The 19,849-nt window shown below is 46.7% G+C and overlaps 1 long non-coding RNA gene across 1 annotated transcript; it reads right to left on the minus strand.

Annotated features, from left to right (window-relative positions):
* Positions 1–12,483: 12,483 nt before the first annotated feature.
* On the minus strand, positions 12,484–13,357 carry LOC115303665. Its single transcript, XR_003914178.1, has 2 exons — positions 13,197–13,357; positions 12,484–12,610 (listed from the first exon to the last, which is right to left on the minus strand). It is a non-coding gene; the product is annotated as an uncharacterized LOC115303665 (long non-coding RNA).
* Positions 13,358–19,849: the final 6,492 nt, after the last annotated feature.

Below are 19,849 nucleotides of genomic sequence, written 5' to 3' on the forward strand. Positions count from 1 at the left end.
ATCAGAGTGTCAAGGATGATGGTACGGATTGAGAGTGAGGACCAGTTTGGCTTCCTGCCTGCACTGCTGGTGCCAAAGTTCTGGAGAGAAACCTGGAATGTACAAGAGTCTGCCTTTACACAGCGACTGAAGTCTGGTCACGAGAGGACGTGAGCAGAGTCAGGTGCAGGCTAGGACAGGTCCCAGGGGCCAGGCTAAGTGAAAAGGGGGTGGGTGCACCGTGGAACACTAAGCCTTAGACAGAGAACATCACAGGCAGAGCTTTTTATTTTAAATATAATTTATTGTCAAATTGGTTTCCATACAATACCCAGTGCTCATCCCAATGGGCAGATCTTACAAACGTAATTGTAATTTAAAAAAGAGAAGAAACAGCAGAAAGTCCACAGCACAATGTCATTTGTGGTAGATTAAACACACAAAAACAATGTATTTAAAATGTGTTTTAGAAAGTCCATTTCTATTAAGGATTTATATCAAACGCATTGAGGGGGCGGCAAGAGGACTGTAGATCGAGGACGTAGAGGAAAAGATGAAAACAACAGTGGTGGGAGCAGTGCATGGTCACAGCCTGCCACCATCTGAAGAGGGTGATTAGCTCTCTCTTCTCTATTTAGCGCTGAGCGCTCTCTGCCTGGCAAGTCCACCTGTCCAAAAGCTGCTTGCCCCTAAACAGCCTATCTTGGGGGGCTTCTGCCTGGTTACTGTTGCAGAGCTCGGACTTGCCTCTATGAGGCCCTGGCTTTCCCTCTGCCTTTGTAGGTCCTAGAACATGGAATTTTGGTCATGTTCAGACCTCATGCCTGTGACTGGGCATCTGTCCCAGCCAGGTGGCACTTCAGGGGAACCCTCGCTCCCCTGGAAAGGCTCCTCCTGGACAAGGCTCTTCTTACTCCCTCCCACCCACCTAGTGCTATGTTCACAGGTCCTTCTATCAGAATCCCTGTTCCAGGTACTGCCCAGACTCTGCCAGTCTCATGGGACCATAGTGTCCCTGACCCAGAATCTCCTTTTTCCTTGTCACCCCAGTAACACAAGGGGAGATGCCCTTCCTGCCTTTTGCCCCAAGCAGCACTTCTCCCAGATGACCCCACCCTCCCCCTGGTCCTTGGCATGCACAGGGGCCTGGCACTGGGCCTCGAAGCTCAGTGTCAGGCTGCAGGGGAGTGCCAGGTGCACTTTGGGCCAGCCTTGTCCCGGGGTTCCAGCTGTGTGGGCTTTCAGCATTTTTGCATCTGTCTGGGCTGTGTCACTTGGCACTTTCAGACATGCTGCTCTCTACTTAGGTTATTTCCCATGTATGCATTTAGTGTCCCTGCCAGACCCAAGCTTGTCCCATCCCCCAGGTCCTTGGAAATGTGTAAGTGTGTGCTCTACGGTAATGTTTGCTCTGCTATTTTTCAGGGGTTGGATGGACTGGCCCTGGGTCAGGTGTACCAGGGCATCACAGCCTTCACACCTCTCATTGGACCTTCCTGACCAGGGTGCAGTAGGATCCGATTAGGAAAACAAGCAGAGCTAAGCGGGTAGAAGTAACACCCTCTGGGAGTCGGGGTCTCTAACAGCTTACAAAAGCTCTTTCAGCCTCCAGGAGGCCCAGCGCCTCACCCAAAGCCACGGAGCTCTAGGCTGCCAGTGCAGACTGGATTCCCAATCTTCTGCACCCACCTTCCGGATTTTCAGATAAACTGCTGCCTTTTTCTCGAGTGGAACGCCCAGTGGCTGTGCACTGGAGTTTGGTTCCAGCCTTCTGGCCCGTCTTGCTCTGCAGAAGCAAAGCTCTTTCATGACCACCTCACCCTGTAGGGAGGGAATGCTAACCAGCTCTAACACTTCTTTCCCCAAATGGCTTTCCCCCTAATCAATCCCAGGAGCTCCCCCTTGGGCTTCAGGGAGACGCTGAATGAGACACTCCAAATGCTTAGTGCCACACAGTAGCAATTTCAACTGTAAATACCCCAAATTATGTTTAGACAGCATTAAAGCCTGGTTAGCAGTGGGAAGCTGGTCTGGGGCCCTGCCTCCATCCTTTTCGGGCTGGCTCTGCTCACACGCAGGACAGAGTGAACACGCTTGCCATCTTGCCCACCCAGGTAGTGTGTCTTTGTCCTTGTCCCTTGGGACACAGCAGGATTGGGGAGAGCTCTTGATGAAAACTGGGTTCCTTGCCTCCCCAGCCTCCATCATCCCTCCTCTGTCCTTTCCTATGATAGGGAAAAGCACAAGGCATAGTCTAGTCACTTTAGTTTACTCATTTCTGGTGGCTGCTGTACCACAACTCAGGAACTTAAGACAACAGAAATGTGTTGTCTCCCAGTTCTGGGCCCAGAGGTCCAGAATCTGTTTCACCAGGCCCAAATCAATGTGTCTTCAGGGGCACCTCCTTCTGGAGACTTTGGGGAGAATCTGTTATCGGGTCTTCCAGGGCCTTGAGATTTGCAGGTACATCTATCTCCTCTTCAGGGCCAGCATAGCATCTTCTCTCTCTCTCTCTCTCTCTCTCTCTCTCTCTCTCTCTCTCTCTCTCTCTCCCCCCACTCATCTTCGCATCACCTTCTCCTTGACATGGGCTCAGTCAGGTCTCCCTCCGATATGTGTATTTGCATTTAGGGTCCATCCAGGGGATCCAGTATATTCTCTCCATCTCAAAACCTTTGCTTTGATCACTTCTGCAAGGACTCCCTTGGCCCATTATCAGATAACATTCACAGGTTCCATATCTTCTGGGAGGAGAGGTAGCATTTTTCAGCCTTTGACAACCTCTAATTCCTCATGTTGTTGGAGAAGTCTACGTCCTTTCTCTGGACCTTAATTTCCCCATTTGTGAAGTGTGAGGCCTGGGTCAGATGGCCTCTGAAGCCCTTCCAGTGATCTGACTTCATTAACCTCTCCCTACAACCTCATTCAGTGGCATTTGTGGGTGGGGACACATTCTCCTCTCCACCAGGCCTGATTTCTGGGGGAGTTTCAATTGCCTAAGGTGTTGGGGCAATGACTGAAAGGTGACCTGAGCAGCTTGTCAGATCTGTACCAACACCTGCCACCAAGCTCCAGGCCCAGGACAGTGTAAAGGAAACAAGGATAGGGGTGGGGAGGGCAGGGATGCAGGACCCTTCCCTTCCACCCCTCCTACCAATGCATGCTTTGTGTGAGGGCCTCTGATCCGGTTCCTCTCAACAGGAATACTGAGGGTTGGCCAGTTCCTGCCTTGCTGCTCCCTCCCTCCTCTCCCCTCCACCCCAGCTGCATGCTCCCTATAGTAAACACATGACTTCACGTCTGGCTGCCTGGCATTCTGGAAGCTGTCCAAGGAGCCTAAGCAGGTGGGTATCCCAAGCCCCTCAGCACAGAGCAGCCACAACCCTAGGCAGCACCATCAACCCTGTGTTCTTGGATTGAAAACCAAGCTCTGCAAACCTGGCCACCAGCCCTGTGCTCCCTCTGTGTTCTGTGGGGCAGCCCCTAAGCCCCTCATCTGTGATGTCAGTTATGGTCAGCTGGTCATGAGGTGACCTCATGTCAACTCCCCCCTTAGCATGACCACACCTCCTGTCTCCTCCCATTTTAGCTACCAGGAATTTTGGTGCCATCAGCAATTACCCAGGAGCAGCTCTCTTCCTGGTGCCCCAGCACAGGCTGAGTCTTCTGCTAAGTGTTTTACACATGTGATCCAACTTCTTCCTTAAAACCATAATCTCGAAAGGTTTGTGTTGTTCCTGTCATCTTTATGGGAGGCAAGTGGAGACACAGAGAAGTCATGGCCACCCTGCTGGTCCTGGCAGCCTGGGTTTGAACCACTCTGCTCAAGTTTAGCACAGGCATCACACCAGCTCTGAGCCATCCCACACACCATTCTTGCCCCAACCTGAAAAGTCTCCCTTCTGTCTATTTGCCAGGCATGTCCTTCTTCACCTCTGAGGCCTTGATCATCTCTCGGCAACATTATCATGATTGCTCTTTTCCAGAAGCCTCCTTGTACCTAGGTTTATTACAGACCACGCTTTACTGTAGAATTCCCTGTAGACATTGGGCTAATGCTGACAGATGTCAGGTGGAGTCCTGGGTGGTGCTTGGGCCTTAGTTTTCTTGCAGACTGGTGGGGCTAGATGAATCTATTGTCTTGTGCCCTCACCCCGGCCCTGACTTCCATTCGCTTGGAGACCTACCTACCAAGTTTGCTGGTGAGAGAATAGAGTGCCAGTGCCAAACCAGCCCCTCACCCAACATCTTGGCCGTGGGTGTAGCCAACCTTGTCCAGGGTCTAGAAGGTTATGGGGATCCAGGGAGCACCTGTGTGGTCATAACTCCCCACACTGTCTCCTTCTGGAGCATGTTTCATGCACTGGTTTTAACCAGCTGCCTCTTCCTGGATTCTGATTGGCCTCCTGGCAAAGAGCACAGGCTTGGTAGTCACACAGACCCGGGTTAAATACCAACTCTGCCACCCATCAGCCATGGTCTCAGATTTCTACCCCTGTAGAATGGGGATCAGATGACTTCTGAGTGTCATAAGATCTAAAGGAATGTGGCATAGTTGTTGATATAAGGTAAGACTGGTGATGGGTAGCTCCTTTTACTGGCCTCCCACCATCCTCCCCTGCATTCCTGACCAGCCTTGGAGCTAGTGTCCAGCCATTGCCCAGGGCTCTGGGTGGAGCACCTGGGACTGTGGACTGCCTGGCACTGCCTGCTGCTTGGAGCTTCTGTCCCTACCTTCTCTCTGAGATGTAGCCCAGTCTGTGTGTGCCTCAGTCTTCATGTTTAAGCCATCTTAGTGCCTCTGAGGCCTCTGCAGCATCCAGCACCACCCCAGCTTCAGGCCTGTGGTCTGCTCTGCCTGGTAGGGCCATTCCATTGCCATACTCCCAACACCCAGACCCAGTCTCTGGGCCTCTGCTTTCCTCTATGGCATTTGTCACTTGGCCCCATATCCTGTTGGCTCCTCCACCACTAGCTCTTACTGTCTCCCTGTGGCCAGCTGACCACTCCTCATGAAAAGATGCAGCCCCTGGAGATGCCTGTTTGTCTACCAAACAGCCAATCCGAGGAAAAATCTAGAACTGGACACAGTACCTTGCAATTTATTTTCAGGCCGTAGAGGAATTGCCAGCAAAGATTGAGAAGGTAAACGTAGTATTTGGGGTGATGCTCTTATTATACCGTTTTAGATAATTAATGTTGGATTTTACTGGGGTGAGACAGGAAATTGTGGTATCTGAGGCATGGAGACAGTCAAGACAGTGTGCTGATTCACATGGTGATATCAGTAAAACCCACCCAGGACTCATGCTTGGCATGAAGGGAGGTTGAGGGACAATGAGGGGACATGGATTCAAAACATCTCAGCAAAACAGGAGAAAGTTGGTATTGGAATCTTTTAATTCCTTACTTCTGGATGCTAATATTCTGTCAAACACAGACAATTCACATGGCATTTTAAAGTAAGGAAAATATTTTCTGCATCTGATTTCATAGTAAAGAAGACAATATGTCCACATGGCTTTTATGTGGTTTTCTGTTTTGAGGATGAAAACAGCACCAGCTCTTCCACCCCAACTGAAAAATTAACATCTTTCAGAGTTTACAAAATACTTCACGTGCATTGTCTCACAAAATCCTGCGAGATAGGTATGTTCTATTGCCATCAGACTCTGTGCAAAAAAGGAAACTGAGGCCAGGAGGTCAAAGTTCCTTCCATCCAATCACTGTGTTTCTCCAAAGACAGAGCTGACCTTCCTGGGGCCAGTCCTGCCATGGTGGTCCCCCGTGGTCTCAGGACCCTGCTGCACCCCTCCGTGATCTGGAAGTCCCTTGCTCTGCTGCCAGCAGTGGTTACTTCCACTTCAGCCCTAATATTGGCTCAATGGTTGGGGGTGCTAAAACTTGGGCAATTTACATACATTGCCCTATTTTTCTTATATGAAAACCTTGCATTTTGGGACAAGTACACTGAGACAGAGAGAATGTCCTGTAGACTTTCCACGCACACCTCCAAATCTCTTCACTGCCCTGTGCTATAGGGCTGACTTACAGGGGCCCAAGAGGACCACACCAATGGGCTCCCTTGCTGACTGGCATGCAGTTGGGTCCAGTGCATGCAGAACACCGGGCAGGAGATGTGAAAGGGGAATGAAGTTGGGTTGATTTCCTCACTTTTCCTTGCTGAGTTTCCAGCTCCTGTCAATCAGTCCTGTCCACTCTGTCTGCAGCTTCCAGTAAGCCCCTCTTAACCTTCCCCTCCAAGCTAGGGAATGGCCATGGCCGTGTCCTTCAGAGCCAGATTGGAGCCTGAGGCCACAGGAGAACTGAGGGCCTTTATATACAGTTATTTTTTTTCTAGACATTAGCTGAAAAATATTGAAAAATTAAGAAGTAGGTGTATCAAAACATGGTTTTTAAAAAGTTTATATCTTTTATTTATACAGTACACTGTCTGTATTCTAATTTTATTTCCCAAGCTTGAATGGAAGAAACTCATCATTAATACTTCAAAAGTCTATTTCTTGGCTTATCTTATTTTTAGTTGAGAGTTGTGAGTTACAACAAATAAGAGGAAATAACTTGGAAAATATATTTGACGAATATAAAACTTTATCAGCAGATATAAACATACTTTCTGAATTTAGGAAGAAAGGAAAGAAGAACTAAGGAAATTGGAAATGTATGGATCACAGATCAGACTATTAGTTAGGATGAAGCAAGTGCATATTGAATAGAACTTAAAATTTTAGATGTTCTACTTCCACATTTGAAATGGATATATGAAAGTTATCTACAACGAATCTTTGGATTTAAATTTTTAAGTAATTTTCCATAACAAGATCTGATTTACAAAAAGAAATCACTGGTTAAGCTCTTAAACATACTGATGATATGAGCATTATAGAAATTTCATCTGGAATAGTTTTAACTAATATAACATATCAGTCATTGATAATATGAAATCAGCATTGTATTTGGATCTTTTAAAACTGATTCACACATGTTGCATAGTGCAGTCTTTTACAAATTTGGAACAGTGGCCTTGAGAATTTTTTTTAATGTTTATTTATTTTGAGAAAGAGAGATAGTGAATGGGGGAGGGGCAGAGAGAGAGAGAGAGAGAGAGAGAGAGAGAGAGAGAGAGAGAGAGAGAGAGAGAATCCCAAACAATATCCACACTGTCAGTGTGGAGTCCAATTCGCGGCTCAAATTCACGAACCATGAGATCATGATCTAAGTCAAAATCGAGAGTTGGACACTTAGCCAACTGAGTCACCCGAGTGCCCCTAGAGAATTTTATTTTAAACCATCTCAGTAGTGTTGTCCTTCGAGAGACATTTTGGTGAGCTGAAGTTAATTAAAAGTTATTTTAGATAGTCACTTTGTTCGATACTGTCAAACAACGCAATCTCTCTAAATTGAAAACATTATTGATGAAGTTGCTTTCATTTTAATCCAAGAAAGTAGAAATATGATTCAATTTGAGGTGAATAAAATATTTAAGTCTCAAATACTGTTAAGTTATATCTACTTACTTTTAATTTTCAGTATTTTAAAAACTTTATGCTCTGGGAAAACTTAGCCATTTGAAATACAAAGAAACATTTATCTATAGGTACGCACATTTTTTCCTTTTGCCTTGGGCTTCCATCATGGCTCAGTAGGACGTTGCTGGAGCTTGTTTTTATTTAAGATTTTGATTTTTTTTCACTATGGTTTTTTTTAAAATGTTCATTTACTTATTTTTGAAGGGATAGAGAGAGAGTGTGTGCATGCACAATTGGGGCGGGAGCAGAGAGAGTCGGGGAGAGAGAACCCCAAGCTGGCTCCACACTGTCAGGACAGAGCTCAACATGGGGCTCAAACTCACGAACCATAAGATTATGACCTGAGTCCAAATCAAGAGTTAGATGCTTAGCAACTGAGCCACCCAGGTGCCTCTTGCCATGGATTTTTTTGTGTTGATTTTAATTTGAAAACAATATTGCTTTAAGATATTCTTTGTCTTGATTGCTGAGTTGTTCAGTGTCCCTTCACATGCTCACACTAGTCTGGTCATGGTGCCCCACTGTTCCCAGCCCTGGCATGCTGCACTGTCCCTCATGCCTTAATACAATTCTCTTCAAATTATCCAATTTGACAGTTCCTCTGTTTCCTGCTGGAGTCCTGGCTAATACAGCAAGGTCAAGGAATTTGCCCAAGGTCGCATAGCTAGCAGATAGCAAAACCAGAGTCAAATTCAATTCTTTATGACTCCAGAGTTCTCTCCCACTGCCCTCTGCTGTGTGGCCTCAGCTGTGGGAAGGAGAACTTGGAAAAAGGGAGGCTTTCCAGGAGACGGCTAGCCTACAGAGGCACCTGTGCTTTCTTTTCCTGTCTGGAAGCACAGCCCGCTCCAGGGCAGGATTTCACAAGCTGTGCCACTGCCCTCTCCTTCCTGGGCCACACTGCTGGCCTGAGCTGTTTGTCTTCTATCTGGGAGTCCCCAGGCCTCGGGCAGGCAGACTTCAGGAGGGGATTCCCTGCTAGGCTTTTTTGTCTTTTCTAACTCATCCTCTAATTGAAAATGACCCCATGCAGCTGTCAGCCTGGAGGCCTTGAGTGTCTGCACCCCTGCCTGTGCCAATTGCAGAGATCCTTGTGATGACATCAAGCGCATACGCCCAGGAAGACATTAACAACTGGTTATTTGCCCCTGACAGGGAGGCACTGGAGAGCACAGCCTTGGGGCTCCTGAAGACTGGCAGTGCTCCTAGAAGCCAGAGACCCACATGCCCAGTGCCTGTTCACAGACACAAGCGAGTCCCAGCCTGCCCTATGAGGGGTGGGGACAGCTGGACAGATGGGGATTCTGCGCAGGGAGCCCTTCCTGTGTTGCAGGTGTCAAGAACACAGAGTTGTGCCTTAGAAGGGGTCCCATGGTGGCTTTCTGTGGCCACAATTTTGGGACAGAATTTGCCTTCTAGAGGTTGACTCGATTGAGGAAGCCAAAACTGAGGCTGACTTATCTCCTTGGTAAAATGCAAGTAATGACAGTGTCTCTTAGGAAGAGAGGGAGGAAGGCATGATTGGAAGAAAGAAAAACAAACAGGCAATGGGATTTAATTCACACCTTTTGAATTCCAAGAGTAACGTTTGAGCTATGCTGTAGACTTGCCCATTCAGTTAATAGTTATTTTACAAATCAAAACACTCAGAAAGATTAGGAGAATGAATGTGAACCCATAGGCATCCATTTCATAAACATTTATCATGCAGTTGGGAAGGACAAGGTACTATTCATGGTGCTGGGATACTGAGGGACACATGGCAGCTGGGGCTACTAGGCGAGGTGGCCCACATTCAGCATCCAATCAAGAAATAAACAAGTGCACAATAAAATGTTAACATGGTGGTAAACTGGTAAGTGAAGGGTGTTGCAGAAGAGGAATGGCTAGTGGGGATGGTGGATATTTTAGCTCTGATGGTCAAGGAAGTTCTTTCTGAAGAGGTAGAAATTGAGTAGATAGGGAAATGTAATAAAAAATAGTCCATGAAGAAAGCTGGGTAAGCAGGGTCCCAGGCAGAAGGAACAGGTAGTGCAAAGGCCCCAAGGTAGGAATTGTTTGACAGATTTAAGTAAAAGCAGTGCTGTCCAAGTGACTAGAGCAGGGTTGGCAAGGGGCAGAGTGAAGGGGGTATGAGAGGTAATCAGGGCCAGGTCATCTGGGAACTGGTAGGCTCTGATGAGAAATTTGGATTTTATTGTAAGTGTGGTTGGAATTCACTGGAGGGTTTTGAGTTGAGAATGAACATAGTTAGACTTTTGTTTGAATGGGAATCTTTTGGCCCACTGGTTACAAGAGTAAGTAAGGATGGATGTAAGAGTAAGTAAGAGAAGGATGGAAGTAGGAAGATGAGTTAGATTTTGTGGAAGTCCAGGGACAGGGGTTGATGGCTTGTACCAGTGTGGTGGTGGTAGAGATAGTGGCGAGTGGTTGGCTTTTGTGTACATAGTGAGGGCAGAGTTATAGCATTTATTTATTCTTATTTTTTAAAGTTTATTTATTTATTCTGAGAGATCAGGGGGAAGGACAAAGAGAGAGAAGGAAATAGAGAATCCACATGCTCCACATTCAGTGCAGAGCTTGACTCGAGGTTCAGTCTCATGACCATGAGATCATGACCTGAGCAGATATCAAGAGTCAGATGCTTAACTGACTGAGCCACCAAGGAGCCCAGAATTATAGCATTTATAGTAGATAAGATACAGTGCAAAAGAAAGAATAATAGATTTTATAAATAAGTATATATGGTTTGGTTTTGTTTATACACTATGCCTCTCTATTTTTGGCTTGGGCAAGTAGATGAACAGAGGAATCACAGAGGTGGATAAAGCTGTGGGAGATGGGTTTTGGGAGAGGGCTAGAAATTAAGAGTTTGCCTCTGAGTATTAATAGTATCTGCATAGAGAAATGCAGTTTGAGTAAAATTTAAAGAACTCTAAATTCATAAGAAATACAAATATTCTGCTAATTGATCTTTCTAATTGCTGATCATTGATCTGGCTTTATCGCCAGACTTTTAGAAGAAAGAACGAAATCTGAACCTAGTGATATACTGGCATATACTTACTCCTAGGGCTTTTCTGATTATGAACTAGCAGTTCTTTGAGGGCAGGGACTCTGCCTTATTTATTTTTGTCAACTCCTGGGCTTAGCCCAGTGTCCACCTGCTTTAGGTTAGACTTCTAACAAATGTTAATTAAACTCAGAAGGGAAATGGAATGCTGTATCAAAACAAGGTCAATCCACAGCAAAGCTGTGAGTGTAGACAAGCCTGAGCACTCTTGCTTTTTTGGTCTGCTTAGTTCCAATGACCCCCTGGCAGCCTCTACTGGAACACCCAAGCAAAACTGCAGCCCCAACAGGGGCCCTTCCCAACCATGGAAGTAGTCATTCCTGCATCTCATTCCCAGCTCCCCTGCCAGCTCCTGCCACTGAGATTGAGGTGGGCTCTGTGTTCATCTACATGATGTGCAGAATCTCTATAGTAATTCATGAGATGGATTCCTCAGACCATAGGTTCAGTTACCATGGCTGGCCCAAGTGGCTGATACTCTAGGCCACTTAGTTTTTCAGACTTCGAAAAATAAAATCACATCATGTTGACAGTTGCCAGTATGCCTTTATATATAAAGCTGAACTCTGGGGCAGGAAATTGTATTTTTAAGAAATAAAAGTTAAGTTAGTGCAGAGGCAGAAAGGAAGCTTTCATGCAAGGATGGTTAAGGGTGCAACATTACGGAGGGTTGGGATGCTGTGGGGGAGGAGTGGCTGTATCATCTATCAGCCACCTTGCAAAGACCATTTATCATCACTCACAAGTCTATGGGTCAGGTGGATGGTTCTGCTGATCAGAATTGGGCTTAGCTAATCTTGGCTGATGTTTGCTGGGCTTGGCTAGGCAGTTCTTCTGGTGGTGGCTGGGGGTCATTCATGTCCCTCCCTCCAATAGGCTAGCCTAGAATATGGCAGTTCCAGGAGTCCAAGAAGGAGAAAGTAATTGTGCAAAGCTTCTTGAAAATGCTCCAGATTTACTCATCGATACTTCCAGAGCATTCTTTTTGTCAAAGCAGCCATAAAGCCAGGCTCACATCTAGATGAGTAAAGTATGAACTCACATTGCAAAAGACTTGGATATAGATAAGGTGGGGTGTGGAGAACTGGAGCCATTTTTGCAAGGAGGCAACTCTGCAGGAGGTCTGGGCACCAGGGAGGATGTCTTCTGCTTCCTGTAATTCCCAGAGATGCTAGAAGTGAGGCTTTCATCGAAGGATTCGCCCTCTTTGTGGATGTTATTTGGGCATGGGCTTTGGAAACACACCACCATTTAACTTCTCCTTCCTTAACAGAAAACTGAAATCCAGAGAGGAAGGTAATTTGATCAAGGTCACACAGCTACTGCTGGCTCCAGGAGAATCCAGATGTGTCTGGAGGGACTAGAGCTTTTGTTTGTTTGTGTACGTTTTTTTTTTTTAATTTTATAATGTAAAATCACAACCCATTCCACCATGAAGATGGAAATCAAACTCATTAGGTTGCAGGAAAGCATTTTAGAAATGAAAAAGGGATTTTAGGACCCTATAGGGTAGGGATGTGATTGACAAAGAGAGAGAAAACTGGGGTCTTGATGTCACCACTAAGTGACAGGTGACATCAGGACACCATCCAGTACCTCTGAGCGGCCTGGCAGGACCCAAAAGGGCATTTGATCTCAAGGAGCAGGTGACTTTGAAGAAACAATCAGTATTATTTTTCTTTCCTGATTCAAGTCCCTCTTTTTATCTTCTCCTCTGCTCTAGCATATTATATTTTCTCTAAATCTTCATCGAAACAAAATGCTTATTTCACATAATCAAGTATATATATTTTTTTTTCAAGTATGTTTCTTGAATGGCTGCCATGTGCTGGGTATTCTTATGGGTGCTGATAATGTCGCGGCAGAAAGATGAGACAGAACTTATTCTCAAGGTGCTTGTATTCTCACCGACAGGAGAAAATCAGGCAGAGAGACAGCTGCCAGGAGGGAGGACGGCAGGACAGAGACGGGGAGCATGGAAGGCATCCTTGGGGAGGTGACTTGCCATCTGAAAGACAAGAAGGAGACGGCAAATGGAAATTCAAGGAAGGAGCATTCCGGGCAGACAGACCAGCCAGCGCAAGACCCTCCGTGAGCCAATCAACAGGGGAAGGTCTTGTCTGCAGCATAGCCTGAACTGTCACCTCTAACAGGGACCAGGTTTTGCTCTCCAAACAAAGAGGTTTCCCGCCCCCCCTTAAAACCTTTTTCCTATTTGAAAACAGGCTGTCAGAGTTGGCTCAGAAACCATTTGCTTGCCCGATGGGGGAATAAACACACAGTCCTTGTGCCTTGATCGCCTTTAGTGGAGCCAGAGCCCTGGTGTGTGGGGCAAGAAAGATTTGAGCCCTGGAACCGCATCCAATTTCCCCCAACCCAGTAACAAGATCTCATGTACTTGACAAGCGGGCCCTCTCCCCCACTTCCCGCACCATCCCTGCCCCCTGGAATTCCTGGGCAGAACAGCTGCACTCTGGGCTCAGTTTTCAATGAAACAATAAAATACTCCTGCGTGTCCTTATGAGGATGGCATTTATGACTGGGGTGGGCCAGATTCCCTGCACAGACACCCCCTCCCCGATTCCCAGGCTCACCAGCCCAGACGTCCACATGTCCCACAGCCTGTCCTTAAGCCTCTGGGAACCTCGGCCTGGGTGCCCCAGAAGGTCCTGGCCCAGAGCATGGAGCATGCTGGTGTAGAAAAAAGCCGTGCGTATCCAGTAAACACAAGGACTTTTGCCAAGAAGTACAAAGTGCACTTGTGCATCACGAGCCATCCAGCAGGGCACTCTCCTTGGCACCACACCCCCTCCCAGAACCCCAGCGCCCCGCCCCACACACACAGCTGTCTCAGGGAGACTGTCTGCTCTCTGGTTCAAGGACAGGAAAGCCCTCCCTGGCTCTGAAAGGAGCGTGGGTGTGGCCCACATTCCAACTGCATGGCGCACCCCTCCCCCACGCCCTGTTTCTGCCCTGCCGCTCTTTAATGCAGCAAGAAGTCTTTGACTTTCATAAATTTCTCTTGTGCTCAGCATGCACGTTTGGACACCATGCACTGATAACCCCCAGACTTCCTCCGAGTGCCAGACTGGAACTTCCACGGCCAGGGGCCAAACCTCGCAAGCTTCCACGTGGGGGCGCAGCGGGTCAACTCGCAGTTCAGGGTAGGCCCACAGCCTCTGCCTCAAGCTCAGAGTCTGTGCAGTTATTTTACATATTTAATTCAGTTTTGAAATTAGTGCTTTGTAAAAATGGAGTCTCGGAGAGCTGGGGAAGGACAAGTAGGTCTCACAAGCCTAACATTGATGAGACATAGATAGTCATCATGAGATGTGCTCAAGGAAGGGCAAAGCCACCAGTGGGCGCTCACTGTGATTAATCCGAAGGACTGTGTTCCAGGGGATGCCAGATGCAGTCCCGCTGTAGGCCTCCCACCCAGAATGCTCTACCGCTAGGCTTCTGCGGGGAGCTCTTCTTCACCAGCCTTGCAAGGCTTCCCTACCCCTCCCACACTCCCTTGCCTTCCGGGACCTCTTTTTACTCAGTTCTGCTTTCTCTCTCCCACTCCCCATGACACTTAGCACCATCTAACACACTGGCTTATTTATTACCTGTCCTTTTTATTATCTGTCTCCACCCATGGAAGATATATCCCAAATACGCAGACTCGTGCCTGGTCCCTAAGACACAATTTTGGTTTTTTTCATATTGACATTTCATTGTTCGTGTTGCATAGTAAAGGAAATAAATTAGCCAATATGTTCAAAATATGGGTAGCAGATTGCAAAAATATTTAAAAAAAAAAGGTGAGATGTAATCACTACATTACAATTTCTTTTAGATCCCTGGGAAAATGCACACCTTTGCCGTTAAGTCTATGATCATGCTTGCAAATATTTGATTTTAGTGCACAGTTTCAGAAACACTATACATGACAGTAAGGATGGCTCTTGAACAATCTGAGCCCAGAGTTAGAGCAGATACAGTTTATGACCAGACTTCAAAGAAGGAGAGTGAAAGCCAGAAAGACTTCTTGTAAGAAGCAGCAGGACTGCCTTTCTAGTGGTTGATGGGTCAGGTTTTGCAGCAAGCTCTTGCCGAGCAGGCATGGGCTGGGGACTGCAGCCTGTCTGGAATACTTACTGGGTGTTTGTCTACCAGCCTTTGTGGCAGGTACAACCAGGTCATGCACTCGGTCTGATAGCGAGAGACAAGACATCTGGTTTTCCCCAGGGCAGAAAAACAGACAGGGTAGCTTCCAATGGAGCCTAAGGGAGGGGGATGTGTAGATCCCCTGGGGCAGGGACAGGGTCAGTCCCCACTACCAGTTTCCCTTGATTCTCCCCCATCACACCTTTTTAAAAAAGTTTATTCTGGGGGTGCCTTGGTGGCTAGTCGGTTAGGCATCTGACTTTGACTCAGGTCTTGATCTCATGGTTCGTGGGTTCGAGCCCCAGGTTGGGCTCTGTGCTGACAGCTAGCTCAGAGCCTGGAGCCTGCTTCAGATTCTGTATCTCCCTCTCTCTCTGACCCTCCCCTGCTGGAGCTGTACCTCTCTGTCTCTCAAAAATAAATAAAAAACATAAAAAATTTAAAAGTTTATTCTGAGAGAGACAGAGAGAGGGAGAAGAGAAGAAGCAGAGAGAGAGAGAAAGGGACAAAGAGAGAATCCCAAGCAGGCTCTGCACTGTCAGCCCAGAGCCCAATGCAGGGCTTGCACTCATGAACTGTGAGACCATGACCGGAGCCAAAACCAAGAATAGGACGGTTAACCAACTGAGTCACCTCAGCATTCCTGATCACTCCGTTAACAAAAACATTAGCTATCCTGTAGTGGGCACTTGTGAAGTATCCTGCCATGTGCTGTTTGTCTGCAACAATCACTCACCAACTTCTCACTATAACTACTATCCTGGGCTATTGGGTACCTCTCCCTCCGTTTTACAGGTGAGGAAAGGTGGGGTCAGAAGGGTAGGTAGTCCTTATTGCACAGCTAGTACAGGATGCAGTTCGTGTCAGAGCTGTCATGCCTGGCTCGAGAGACCACACCGCTAACCACCTTGAGGGCCACGAAGGGCAGGGACACGCTGGGAGACCAATGGGATCCGCTCTCACCAGCCTCTGACAAGTCCCTCCCCCTGAGGGAATGCAACGGTTCCATGTGGAATGGATAACAAAAACCAAACCCTTTCAAACTGCTGAAAAGGACGAACAGCAGAACCTTACACACGAAACCAGAGAAAATCTTTTTTTGGTTGACCAGATGAATAGAGTAGACAATGCCCTCAGAGTCACCTTCATTTTGGATTCAGGAAATTGTTTTTCTTTCTCTACACACAAACACAGAAATGTACATAAATTCATCCTAATCTCACAGAAACTCACTGCAGCATAGGACTGTGGGACTGATCACAGTTGTCGCTGGCTGGGGCCAGTGGAAGTGACCGGCTTAGGGAGGAGGGTGTGTCAGAGGTGTGTGTGGGTTCAGTTCTTCTGAGCCCCAGCCTTTGACCTTGACCCGGGTTGATTTGCCAGGAAGCTACTGAAGCTTCAGTTTCCATTTGCTCCAATCCCTTCCAAAGTCTGAGAGGCACCTTTCTAGTGCCTTCATATGTGACATGGTTCTTAAAATCTGGTGGAAGTAAGAGTAAGATTATTCTGATATCGAGAAACAAATTGTAACCCCCCCATAAAAAACCCTAAGATCACATTAAATTATTAATTCATGAAGAAAAAAACATAAATTTCCAATAGAAAGTATGTATTTCCACTAGAAGTAATGAGCGGGTCTTGGATTGTTACATAATCCAGTTAAAGGAAAGGAATGAATTATATATCCACTTGGGAGAGAAATTTTCTTTTCTTTGATTCAACAGAAACTAACATCATGGACAAAGATAACATAGCCCCACAGTGGAATGACAGACTGGTGAATGAATGTTGACAACTCAGAGAGCAGGTAAGATTACTCACTGTATTTTAAAAAGTGGACATTTTTCAAGTGATATGTGAAAGAAACCTAGTAGGAGTTTTCCAAAACTTGGTGATAATTTTAAAAATGCACGTGACATTACCAAGGAAGAATTGTGAGCCTGGAGGAAACTTTCCCAGAATATCAATATTAAAAAGCAAAATGTGAACACTTATGCTACCAGTGAGGCCAAGTTCTCTTTTCAGTCTCTCTCTATAAAATGACACTATGAACTCCTACCAGGTGTGAAGAATATGCAGACCAAAAATATGGGGGAAAAGGTATCATAGAAGGCAATTAATAAAATTACTTGTATTAGGCTTCTCATATTTTCCGATTGTTTAATGGTACCCATTGACCTTTAACATTTATAATTTGTTGTGACTTATTTTACTTCCTTAAGAACCTATGCTATTTGCTGGAAAACAGTGTGGAGGTTCCTCAAAAAATTAATAGAACTCTCCTATGACCCAGCAACAGCACTGCTAAGAATTTACCCAAGGTATGCAGGAGTGTTGATCCATAGGGGCACATGTACCCCAATGTTCAAAGCAGTACTTTCTACAATAGCCAAATCATGGAAAGAGCCTAAATGTTCATCAACTGATGAATGGATCAAGATGTGGTTTATCTATACAATGGAGTACTACATGGCAATGAGAAAGAATGAAATCTGGTCGTTTGTAGCGACGTGGATGGAACTCACTTATGCTAAGTGAAATAAGTCAAGCAGAGAAGGACAGATACCATATGTTTTCACTCATATGTAAAACAGGAGAAACGTAACAGAGGACCATGGGGGAGGAAAAGGGAAAAAAATAATTGGGGAGAGGGAGGGAAGCAAACCATAAGAGACTCTCAAATACTGAGAACAAACTGATTGTTGATGGGCATGGAGGAGGGCCCTTGTTGGGATGAGCACTGAATGTTATATAAACTATAAAAGAAAAAAATAAAAGTGATCCCTCAGGGGGTAAAAAAAAAAGAACCTATGCTGTTTGTTAGGGCTGCCCTAGCAAAGACACGCAGCCTGGGGCTTACTTCACGGACCTTTGTGTCTCCCAGTTCCGGAGGCTAGAAGTCCAAGACCAAGATGTGGGCAGGGCTGGTTTCTTCTGAGGCCCATGGGGAAAGGGTCTGTTCCAGGTCTCTCCCCTTGGCTGGTCGATGGCAGTCTTCCCTGTGTCTTCCCATGGCGCCTCTTCCCTCCATGTGTGTCTGTGTTCTTACTTCCTCTTCTTATAAGGACACCAGTCATATTGGATTCAAGCCCACCCTAATGACTCTGTTTTAGCTTCATTACCTCTTTAAAGACCCTACCTCCAAATACAGTCACATTCTGGGGTACTAAGGGTAGGACCTTGGCACTTTGGATTTTGGGGGCTAAGGGAAGTGTGCACATTATGCCTGTAATGGTACTCAAACTTTTGTATTCTTTATTAAGGTTTATTTATTTTTGAGAGCAAGAGAGACAGCCCACAAGCAAGGAAGGGGCAGAAAGAGAGAGGTAGACACAGAATCGGAAGCAGGCTCCAGGCTCTGAGCTGTCAGCACAGAGCCCCATTGGGGGCTCAAAATTTACAAGCCGTGAAATCATGACCTGAGTCAAAGTCGGATGCTTAACTGAGCCATCCAGGTGGCTCTCGCCACTCAGTCTTTTGCTGTTTTTAAAGAGGGTTTTAGGGGCACCTGGGTGGCTCAGTAGGTTGAGCGTCCAACTTCAGCTCAGGTCATGATTTTGTGGTTCGTGAGTTGGAACCCCAACAACTTGGAGCCTGGAGCCTGCTTTGGATTATGTGTCTCCGCCTCTCCCTCCTCCTCCCCCACTCACTCTCTGTTTCTTTTGTTCTCAAAAATAAATACACTTAAAAAAATTTAAAAAAGTAAAGAAAGAGGGTTTCTGCTATTTTCTCAAGTTTCAAGAACCAGGAACTCTGGACATATGGGTACCTCTTTTGTTCTTAGAATCACCTGTTCTGCAGTTTATAAGCCCTTGCATATAAGAAGTCTTTCCAATTCAGTCATGTTTATTGAGGACTTACTATGTGTGGGCACTGCTCACACTGTGGCTCCAGCAAGGACCGCCACAGTTCCTGCTTGCCCAGCCCCACGCAGTGGTGAGTGCTGGGAGAGAAGCACCCAGTGCTCTGGAGTCCAGGCCAGGAGAAGTCACCCAGGGCCCTGCCTATAGAAGGGCTCTGTGCTTGGGTTAATATTTTGCTGTCACCATTTTGAAATTATTTCTCCTTTATGAATAAGAGACTTCATGTTTGCCTTTTGCATCAGGACTTGCACATTCTGTCCCCAGAAATGGCAGCAGCTCTTGGTGATGACCAAGTTGTCCTGATGGCTAGCTGGGGTTTTCCCCTCAGAAAAAATGGGTCTTTTGCACCCTGAAGGGGTCCAGTGCACGCAAGATATGTGGAAACACTGTATGTGTAATCCAGAATTCTCTCCTTCCTTGTGAGTTGGAGAAAATGAGTTTTGTATGGGGAGCATCTTGAGGCTTGTGCCCTGGAGTTGGAGGTTGGGGGACTAAGTGCCAGCACTCTCCTGCATGTACTGTGACTGCAGGAGAGGTACTGACCCTTCCTGGGGCGCAGCACCCTCATCTGTCTCAGGGCAGAAAGTCATACATTCAAGAGTCAGGACTTGATACTTGTGTCACTTCTCTTCCCAGCACGCTTTCAAGTCAGAGCAGCAGGGGGGACCACTGTGTGTGATGAAGGGGGTGGTCAGGGAAAGATCCAGGGCCAGTTGGGGGTGGGGCCTGCCCCAAGGCTGGGCATGTGAGCCACAGGTCTGAGAAACAGGGAGATAATCAGCAGGGCTCTTCTCAGTGTCCATGAGAGAAAAAAAGAGCCAGACTTTTCTGGCTGGACCCCATGTGCCCAGCCAGGAAGCTTGGGTTCTAGCAATGAAGAGCTCCTGGAAACAAGTGAGTGGGACCTGATGCAAGTGATATCTGATGAAATTTCATGGTGGGAATACTCTCATTCAGCTCCTTTGAAAGGAAAGAGGAAAGCCGGGCCTTGCTGTGGGGCTCCTGCCGGATGGGGTGACACCCTGCCTCTTTTGATCAGCAGCACAGGACACACAATGCAAAGAAATCCATGGGGCAGCCAGGAGCCTTGTGCTCTGAAGGCTGCTTTGAACTGTGCTCTCTGTCTTCCTACCCTCCTAAAGAATCACAGCCTTGCCGCCCATGGGCTGAGAAGGGAAGTGTGGTTCGTCTGCTTGGAAAGGGCCTATGGGTTGCAGAGGCAGAAAGAGGCT

The sequence above is a fragment of the Suricata suricatta genome, chromosome 10 (assembly GCF_006229205.1).
Source record: "Suricata suricatta isolate VVHF042 chromosome 10, meerkat_22Aug2017_6uvM2_HiC, whole genome shotgun sequence".
Taxonomy (NCBI): domain Eukaryota; kingdom Metazoa; phylum Chordata; class Mammalia; order Carnivora; family Herpestidae; genus Suricata; species Suricata suricatta.